Here is an 8,872-nt window from a genome sequence, read left to right as displayed (position 1 = left end):
GGAGAAAAGTGTACATGGGTGCATGAAGTGACGGTTCCACCTGAATAACCACTAAGATTGCACTGTTACCCAGAAGGCCAGTTAGGTACAGGGCATAAAACAAAATGGAAATAATTGGGTGTCAGGCCTCCAGGCCAGGGAAGCAGTCAGAAGAAAGTGTCTGTAGGTATTGCTGTTGAAAATGACCAAGATGTCTAATCTGGAAAACAAAGGATAATAGTTGCTCCTTCCTAGAGTCAGAGAGTCTGTATTAACACATTCTCACCATTATCTTTCCAATAATGAACTCTACTTCATGAGTTTAGCTTAGATGCTACATAAACTTATATCGCTACCGTAACAACATTATAGTCAAAGGGAAGCATAGAGGCACTAGTGAAATTTTATACAACAAATCATACAAAAATCATAACGGCTATTTGATTTCTCCATGTAAGACTAGTTAATCACTACCTGAACTCACATTTTCCAATATAAAACGTGATTGTTGTGAGAGGACAGCTTAATTCTAGCTTGGGTGATTAAACTATAGGGAAATGATGAGGAAGTAGAAAAATCTCTCCATTGATCTTGGTCATGTTGTCTATCTTCATGAGCATTAAGAAAACTGAATGAGAGAAAAAAATGGGAGGTATGAATGCCACACATAAAGGATCCCTATACTTGAAGAGTGACTGCAACCTCTCTACCAATTCACAATTCCAGGGCAATGCAGGGTTAAAACCCTGACTCCTCTCTGTCCCTCTACATATATGTATATATTTTTAATCTGGTATTTAGAAGTACCTTTTTCTTCCACTACCCATTTGGTATTCCCTTTGCCCTCAGTAAGCACCTCAGATGGTCGTGGTTCTTTGTCTGGTGAGGTGGCCCAAATTTTCATTTCTGAACTGTCTGCACCATTAGTAATTATGTTAGAATTGGGCTGCCACAGTTTTATATTGATTTAAACACGAGGCATGGTAGTACTAAGAGACGTCCTAAAGCATCTCCTGTATTCCAGACATATTCTTCTTTACCTCCATTATCTAAGATTAATCCAATGTCCTGTTGGTAATCAGGATCAATCACATCAAATATCACAGTAACTCTGTTATTTGCCTGTGGATACAGAGGCATGAGGAGCCCAAAATGGCCAGGTGGCATTCTTAACTTTCAGTTCAATGGAATCAGTGTTGTGTCTCCTCATGACATTCCTCCCTTTGGAACTAAGACCTCTAGACCCACAGAGCATAGGGTCATGGAGACAGGAATCAAAATTTTCTGAGTGGGTAACTAGGGTTAATACTAAGTGGTGCCACTGCTATTTCCACCTTTGATTCCCGGACCTATGAATCCTGGCTATGGGAAAAACAAACAATATATTGGACATTGGTTTAGAACACGTACATGTTCCTGGAGAACATTGACCCAACCCTTCAAGGTATTGCGACCAAGCTGGTGCAATAATTGTATCTTCAGATGGCCATTCCTTCATTGTATCAAGCCAGCTGCTTCAGGATGATGGGGAATATAGTAAGACTAGTGAATTACAGGAAAACGAGCCCATTGCCACAATTCATTTCCTGTGAAGTGAGTCCCTTGTTCTGAAGCGATTCTGTGTGGGATACCATGACAGCGCATAAGGCATTCTGTGAGTCCATGGATAGCAGTTTTAGCAGAAGCATTAGTGCAAGGACAGTAAATAGGTATCCAGAGTAAGTATCTATTCCAGTCAGAACAAAACACTGCCCTTTAAATGATGGAAGTGGTTCAGTGTAACTGGTCAACCACCAAATACTAGCAGATCATCTCAGGGAATGGTCCCATAATGGGAACTCAGTATTGGTCTCTGCTGCTGGCAGATTGAGCACTCAGCAGTGGCTCTAGCCAAGTCAGCCTTGGCATGTGGAAATATATGCTGCTGAGCCCATGCATAACTCCTGTTCCTGCCACCATGGCCATTTCGTTAATGAGCCCATCGGGCAATGATGGAAGTGACTGGAAAGTGCATGACTGATTTCCACAGAAAACGTCATCCAATCCCCAACTTGATTGTTAAAATCTTCCTCTGCCAATGCCATCCTATGGTGAATAGTCACATGAGACACAAATATCTTCACTTCTTTGGCCCAATCGTAGAGGTCTATCCACATGATTCTTCACCATACCTCTTTGTCTCCAATTTTCCAGTCGTGTTCCTTCCAATACCCTGACCATCCAGCCAAACCATTAACCGTAGCTTATGAATCAGTATAAAATCACACATCTGCCCATTTCTCCTTCCAAACCAAGTGAACAACCAGGGGCAGTGTTCGAAGTTCTGCCCATTGGGAGGAATTCCTTCACCACTGTCCTTTAGGATGGTGCCTGCATATCCTACAGAACCACCTGTAAACCAGGCCCAGGTTTTTTTATTCCTCACTTAACTGATCATAAGGAACTCCATCTGAGGCCATAGGGGAGATGGAAGGTAATGTGACAGAAGTGAAGACCACGGGGCTTTGGGCCACTTCCTCATGCAACTTGCTGGTGACTTCAGGTTCTGCTTAGGCCTGATCTTGTATATACCATTTCCTTTGAATGATGGAGTGCTGCTGTGAACGTTCAACTTTATGGCTCTTTGTACCAAACAGCACTCAGTTCATGATGAGTGGCTCAGGCCTCATGGTGACTTGGTGGCTCACGGTTAAGTGTTCAGTTTCTACTAAGGCCAAGTAACAAGAAAAAAAGCTGTTTTTCAAAAGGAGCATTGTTATCTGCATAAGATGATAGGACTTTGCTCTAAAATCCTAAGTGTCTATGCTGTGACTTACCAAGAGGGGCCTGCCAAAGACTCCAAACAGGATCTCTATCTACCACTGACACTTCAAACCCCGTTAGATCAGCTGGATCATACGGCCCAAGTTGCAGAGCAACTTGCACAGCTACCTGAACCTATTTCAGAGCATTCTCTTGTTCTAAGTTCCAAAACTAGCAGATTTTCAAGTCACTTGATAAACAGGCCAAAAGAGAACACCCAAATATGTTGCCTGCAAAATCCAGAGAAGCCCATCAGGCTTTGCTCTTCCTTTTTAGTTGTGAAAGGGGCCATATGCAATAGCTTATCCTCCACCATAGAATATCTTGGCATGCCCTATACCACTGGACCCCTAGAAATTTCACTGAGGTGAAAGAGGCCTGAATTTTTTTCAGATTTATTTCCCACCCTCCAGCATTTGAATGTTTCACCAACAAGTCCAGAATCATTGACACTTCTTCCTTTTTAGGTCCAACTGTCATAAAGTCATCAATGTAATGGACCAGCATGATGTCCTGTGGAAGGTAAAGTTGATCAAGTCTCTGCAGACTAAATTATGACATAGGGCTGGAGAGTTGATATACTCCTGATAGGAGAGTGAAAGTGTATTGCTGGCCTTGCCAGCTGAAGGCAAACTTCTTCTGGGATCCTTTGAAACCAGAGTTTAGAAAAATGCGTTGGCAGATCATTATCTGCATATCAGGTACCAGGATATGTATTAATTTGCTTAAGTAATGAAGTCTCACCTGGAACAGCAGCTACAGTTGGGGTCACCACCTTGTTATGTTTATGAGAATTCACTGTCATTCTCCCAGATTCATCTCTTTTTGCACAGGCCAAATAGGCAAGCTGAATGGGGATCTGGTGGGAATCACCAACCCTGCATTGTTTAAGTCCTTGATGGTAGCTGTAATAATGTCTGCAATTCTTCCAGAAATGCAGTATTGCTTTTGGTTTACTATTTCCCTACCTAGGGCCAGTTCTAATGCCTTCCACTTGATTTTTCCTACTGTAATATTCCTTACTATACTTGTCAGGAGTTCAGTACGGAGGTTCTGCCAGTTGCTGAGTATATCTATTCCAATTATGATTTCTGGAACAGGGGAAATCACTACAGGAATGTTTCGGGACCAAATGTACCCTCTGCAAGATGAACATGAGCTAAGACTATTAATAACCTGACCTTCATAGGCTTCCATCTGACCGGTGGGCCACAATGACATTTTGGGTTTCCTGGAATTACTGTCAGTTCAGAGCCAGTATCCAGTAACCTCTGAAAAGTCTGATTATTTCCTTTTCCCCAAAGAACAGTGCAGTCCCTCTAGTAAAAGGCTGTAGATCCCTGTGGGAAGGCTAGGAGAAAGATAAACAGCATAAATTTTTGGCAGTGCAGTGGGGTCCTTCCTCAAGGGTTACTTGCCTCCCTTTCATTCAGAGTGTAGTTGGTCTGTAAACTGGCTCAAGCCTGGAAATGATTCAAGGGCTATGATTCTCTATGTTGGCGATTTGAGTTAACTGGACCTAAAATTCTTCCGCTTGTACAAATCTAGTAAATATTTAGTAGATTTCCCATCTATTTCACTCCTATTGACACCATGACTAATTAGCGAGTGCCATAAGTCCATATGAACCAGGTTCTTCTGATTACTGCTTTTTTCTGCTGTGCATTATAGTAACCACATCCACTTTGTCTTTGTTGATCCAGTGCTGTCGCTTTTTCCATACCACCACGGGGTTCTATCAACTCTGTTGTGATTAGGTGTCTTAATTCAGTTAGTGCTGTTCCCAATGTCAAATCTGACTTAAATAACATACCAATCACAGCAGTCTTTGAGGATACTGGGGGACGCTTCATAAACTTTTTCCTCAATGTTGTGATTAAAGTTGTGTTCACTGGACATTCTATGTATGGGTCTGTAGGTCTAACCTGATAAATCTATTCTAAGGTGCCAATTTCCTTAAGCCTTTGGGTACCTTCTTCTGTAGTGTACCAAGGCAGGTCTTGCACTTCAACTTTATTTAATGTAGGCTACTATGGAATCTGCGCTTTAGCTAATGCACAAAATAAACTATTATATCCTTACCTATTTTTTTGAGCTGAAACACTGAATGAAGAATCTATGCTTAGTGGGCCCCTATCATTAAGCTTGGACTGATCCAAATTTATGTTCTTTGCACCATTATCCCACATCCTTTGCAGCAATTCCCACATATATTCCCAGGTTTCTGTTTGTATATATTAGAAAAGTCAAGCAGTTCTTGTGTAGCATACCTCCTCCTGGGTCACATTTTGTACTTGACCTTTTGGGACTCACTGGGACATAAGTCTAGTTACAGTTCTAGAAACAAAAATGGGTGGTGGGGATGTGTTCTGGGAACATTCAGAAGTGTCTTGTAAGGCATCTTCCTCAGGCAATGCCCCAGGCAATGACTCAGATGCCTCTCTAAGTGATGACTCAGACAAAGGCTCTTCACATAGAGCTGGCTTACTCTCATCACATGGGGGTAGCGGGGCTAATAGCTTTATTTGGGATGTTGGCTTAGCAGACGAAGATGGAGTAATCTGTTCAGATGAGAGTGAGTGGGCTGGTTCTGTAGCCAGTAGTCATTCAATAGAATTTAGCGGCTCAGTGTCTCCATTTTCCTGATTAACCTCCCATATGACTCCATCCAAAGTTTCAGAATTTCATTTCTTCCCAATTAATGCCCTCACTTCATACACCAGTTGAGGTTGGGAATTCAACTGACTCTGTAATTCAGCCACTTTTATGATAAGACTCTGGGTTTGGTTTTCAGCCATATCACCTCTATTACTTCAAGAAATAAGGTTTTCTTTGAGGTAATAAGTGGCAACTCTGAAGCCATTTATACAGTGCTGCAGCTGTAACACTGAAGTTCTGAGCTCATTTATTTTATTTTTTTTTTTTGCTATTTTGTCTTCTGAAAATAGGACCAACTACCAGTTTCCCTATACTTCCCATTCTGACAAAATTGTGGAAAAGTATCAAATATGTGATCAACCAAAGCCTGGCCTCTCACTATGTCCAATCTATTGGTGGTGATATTTTGTGTAAATCTATTGTCACCTCACACCTTGTAATAACAGTGCCATTATCACTACTGGAAGCAGAGTCATCAACATCTTTAAGACAAACCAGACTTGAGAATGAATTTAGAAAACTGACCCCTAAAATTTTGTTTCTCTAGAACCAATCATGGTACCAAATGTCTTAGGCTGGCTTTTCTAGAGAAACAAAACCAATGAAGTGTATATAAAGAGAGGGAGAGAGACTTGTGTCAAGGAAGTGGCTCACACAGTTATAGAGGCTGGCAAGTCCCAAGTCTGCGGAATAGGTGTCAGGATGGGGGCTTCTGACTCATTTAGCTGCAGAGCCTGATGAACTCAAGATCAATGGGCAATATGACAAGCTGCTGGTTAAAGTCCCAAGAACTGAAGGTCAGATGATGATGATCTGGATTCAGGATCTCAAGCAAACAAAACCCAGCAAGATTTGCCAGAACATCCATACGTATTAGATTCAGGCTACAATCCTGAGGAAACTCTCCTTACAACTAATTGGCTGATCACATCAGATCACTTCATGGATGTGATTGCATCATATCACAAAATGGAGGATAACTACATCATTACACAACTGCCAAATTATATCTTACATAACTGCCAAAATATCATCACATAACTACAAAACCACTAAGAATCATGATCCAGCAAAGTTGTCACACAAACTTAACCATCAAACCAATCTATATACTTTTTTTTTTTTTTCCTGCAAGTGTCATGGAGGGGTCATGTTTTAGGATCACTTTGCACTGCTAGGATTATGGATATATTCCCATGAATGTTTTGGGATATGTTAATACTAAGGGACTTGAAGTAATACTTACCTGTTAACTAAATATACAGTTGTGTAAGCTAATGAAAACACATGAGCTTCTTGCAAAAGAAGCTGTTTTTATTGATTAGAGGAAGTTTTAGTGAGACATAGAGGAGAGGGAACATTGAGTTTGGGAATGGGTTATTATAGAGAGTGATCAAGTGAGAAGTTAGATTGCTGCTATTAGGAAAGAGACAGGAAGGAGAATTATTTAGATCAGGTTGCATCCTTCTTGTCAGGATTATTTATATACCAGTTGATCTCTGCAGCATCTAGAATAGCCAGATAAGGAAGAGATTTCTGACTGAGCTACTAAAAATACCTGGAATCATGTGGTAGTCACTGCTACCTCTGCTCAGGAGGATAGCTGTGTTCCGACTCAAGGAAAATTATCAAGACTAATGGAGAAGAAATTTCAACACTGAATAAGGATTGAAATAGATAAACTTAAGGGCTTCTTTAATCAAGAGCAATGTTGATACCTAATAGTTTCTGTCATCCACATGAAATTAAAGCAAACTCAAAAAAAAAAAAAAAAGTATTACCTCAGCAAATGGTTAAATAGTATCACCTTGGCAGTGTCAAAACATTAATGATATTGAGAGTCACAGTTTCAGAATAATGATGAATTTTATGAAAATTGAAAATCAGGAAAGGGAGGAGTCCCACAGATAGTTTAGGAATTGTGTGCTTTGGAAATCTTCTTTGTACTATTAATTACTGTGAACTACACTGGCTCTGGCTATTTTGAGGGATCCATTTTTTTTTTTTTTTTTTTTGCATCTACCTCCCTTTCTATTTTCAAGTTATTGAAAATAAGGTACCACTGTTAATTTCTTAGTTTTTAAAACTATATCATGGTTATATCAGAGGCTAATATTAGGTAAAACAGGGTGAGAGAAGCTTAGTATATGGGAACCATCTATACTGTCTTTGAAAATTTATTCAAAACTATTATCTTTTTTTTTTTTTTAAATGACATTGGTCTATCTTACACTTGAATGGACCTTTTACTCATGCACGATTTTTGTAACATCCCATATAGGATAGTTAGAAAATATTGGTTCACTGCGTTATGCAGATGTTCCAAATACTGACACCGCCATTATACGATATCAAAAATTCACATTTCATGACATCACACTGATTTCATCATACAAATTTTGAAGACTTGAAAGCTTACGCTGGTGGTTACAAATTATCCAAAATTCCACTTGAAAGATCACATTTTTCATTGGCTAAAAATACTACTAGTTGTTTTCCTTGTAGCAGCAGGTTAATATTGTTCATTTTGAGAAAATGTCTGCAAAATATCTAAATTTAAATAATCATGTCTTCTTACTTTTTTGGTATTACTTTTTAATAAGAACATATTGTTTTATTCCTATAAAACATATGACTTTGTCATTAATCCTGTGTTTCTCAAAATTAGAATTCATTTTCTTATCAAGAGCTAAAAATAAACAATGCTATTTTTTCCTGTAGTATTTGCTGAAAAAATATTACAGTTAAATTTATATAAGCTGAAAAGTGCTTGGTCCTTCCTTTAGAGATGCAGTGACTTTCTTAGCAACTTGAAAAACAAAGCTGTGAATTTTTGAGTTCTTTCCTTATGGAAGCATGTCTTTCAGGCTTAGTTAACTCATGGAAGTTGTGTGTGATTATGAATTATGGAGAATTTTTTTAGGTACATATGTGTAAAATGTAATTCAGAGAATTTACTAGTTTTAGCACTGAACCTGGACATAACTGAATACTTTTTTTGTCTGGTAAGCATTATCCCGTTTTTTTGTTTTTGTTTTTTCAAATATAAAAATACCTTATATTTGAAACACTAACCCAGTGGAACACAGTGCATGAAAAATGGTCTTAACTGAGCCTGGAGTTACAGCCTGCATAACTCTGAGCTAAGCACCATGTAGGGATTCAGAATTGTGGGGATTTACAAATGAGTAAAGACAGAGTCCACCACAAGTCTGTCAGTTTTTCGAACTATGGTGGCTCCTGTGTTCCTATGATGCTAGAAGGTTTGCCACTAGTATTTCAAATACCAGTAGGATCACCCATGATGGGCAAGTTTCAGCAGAGCTTCCTGAATAAGGGCGAGTAGGAAGAAAGGTCTCATGACCCACTTCCAAAATTTAGCCAATGAAAACATTATGGATCACAGCAGAACATGGTCTGGTTTGCTTTCTTT

This window comes from Loxodonta africana, chromosome 7 (assembly GCF_030014295.1).
Source record: "Loxodonta africana isolate mLoxAfr1 chromosome 7, mLoxAfr1.hap2, whole genome shotgun sequence".
In the NCBI taxonomy this organism is placed as follows: domain Eukaryota; kingdom Metazoa; phylum Chordata; class Mammalia; order Proboscidea; family Elephantidae; genus Loxodonta; species Loxodonta africana.
The sequence above is the reverse complement of the archived record's forward strand: the minus strand, read 5'-3'. Positions refer to the sequence as shown.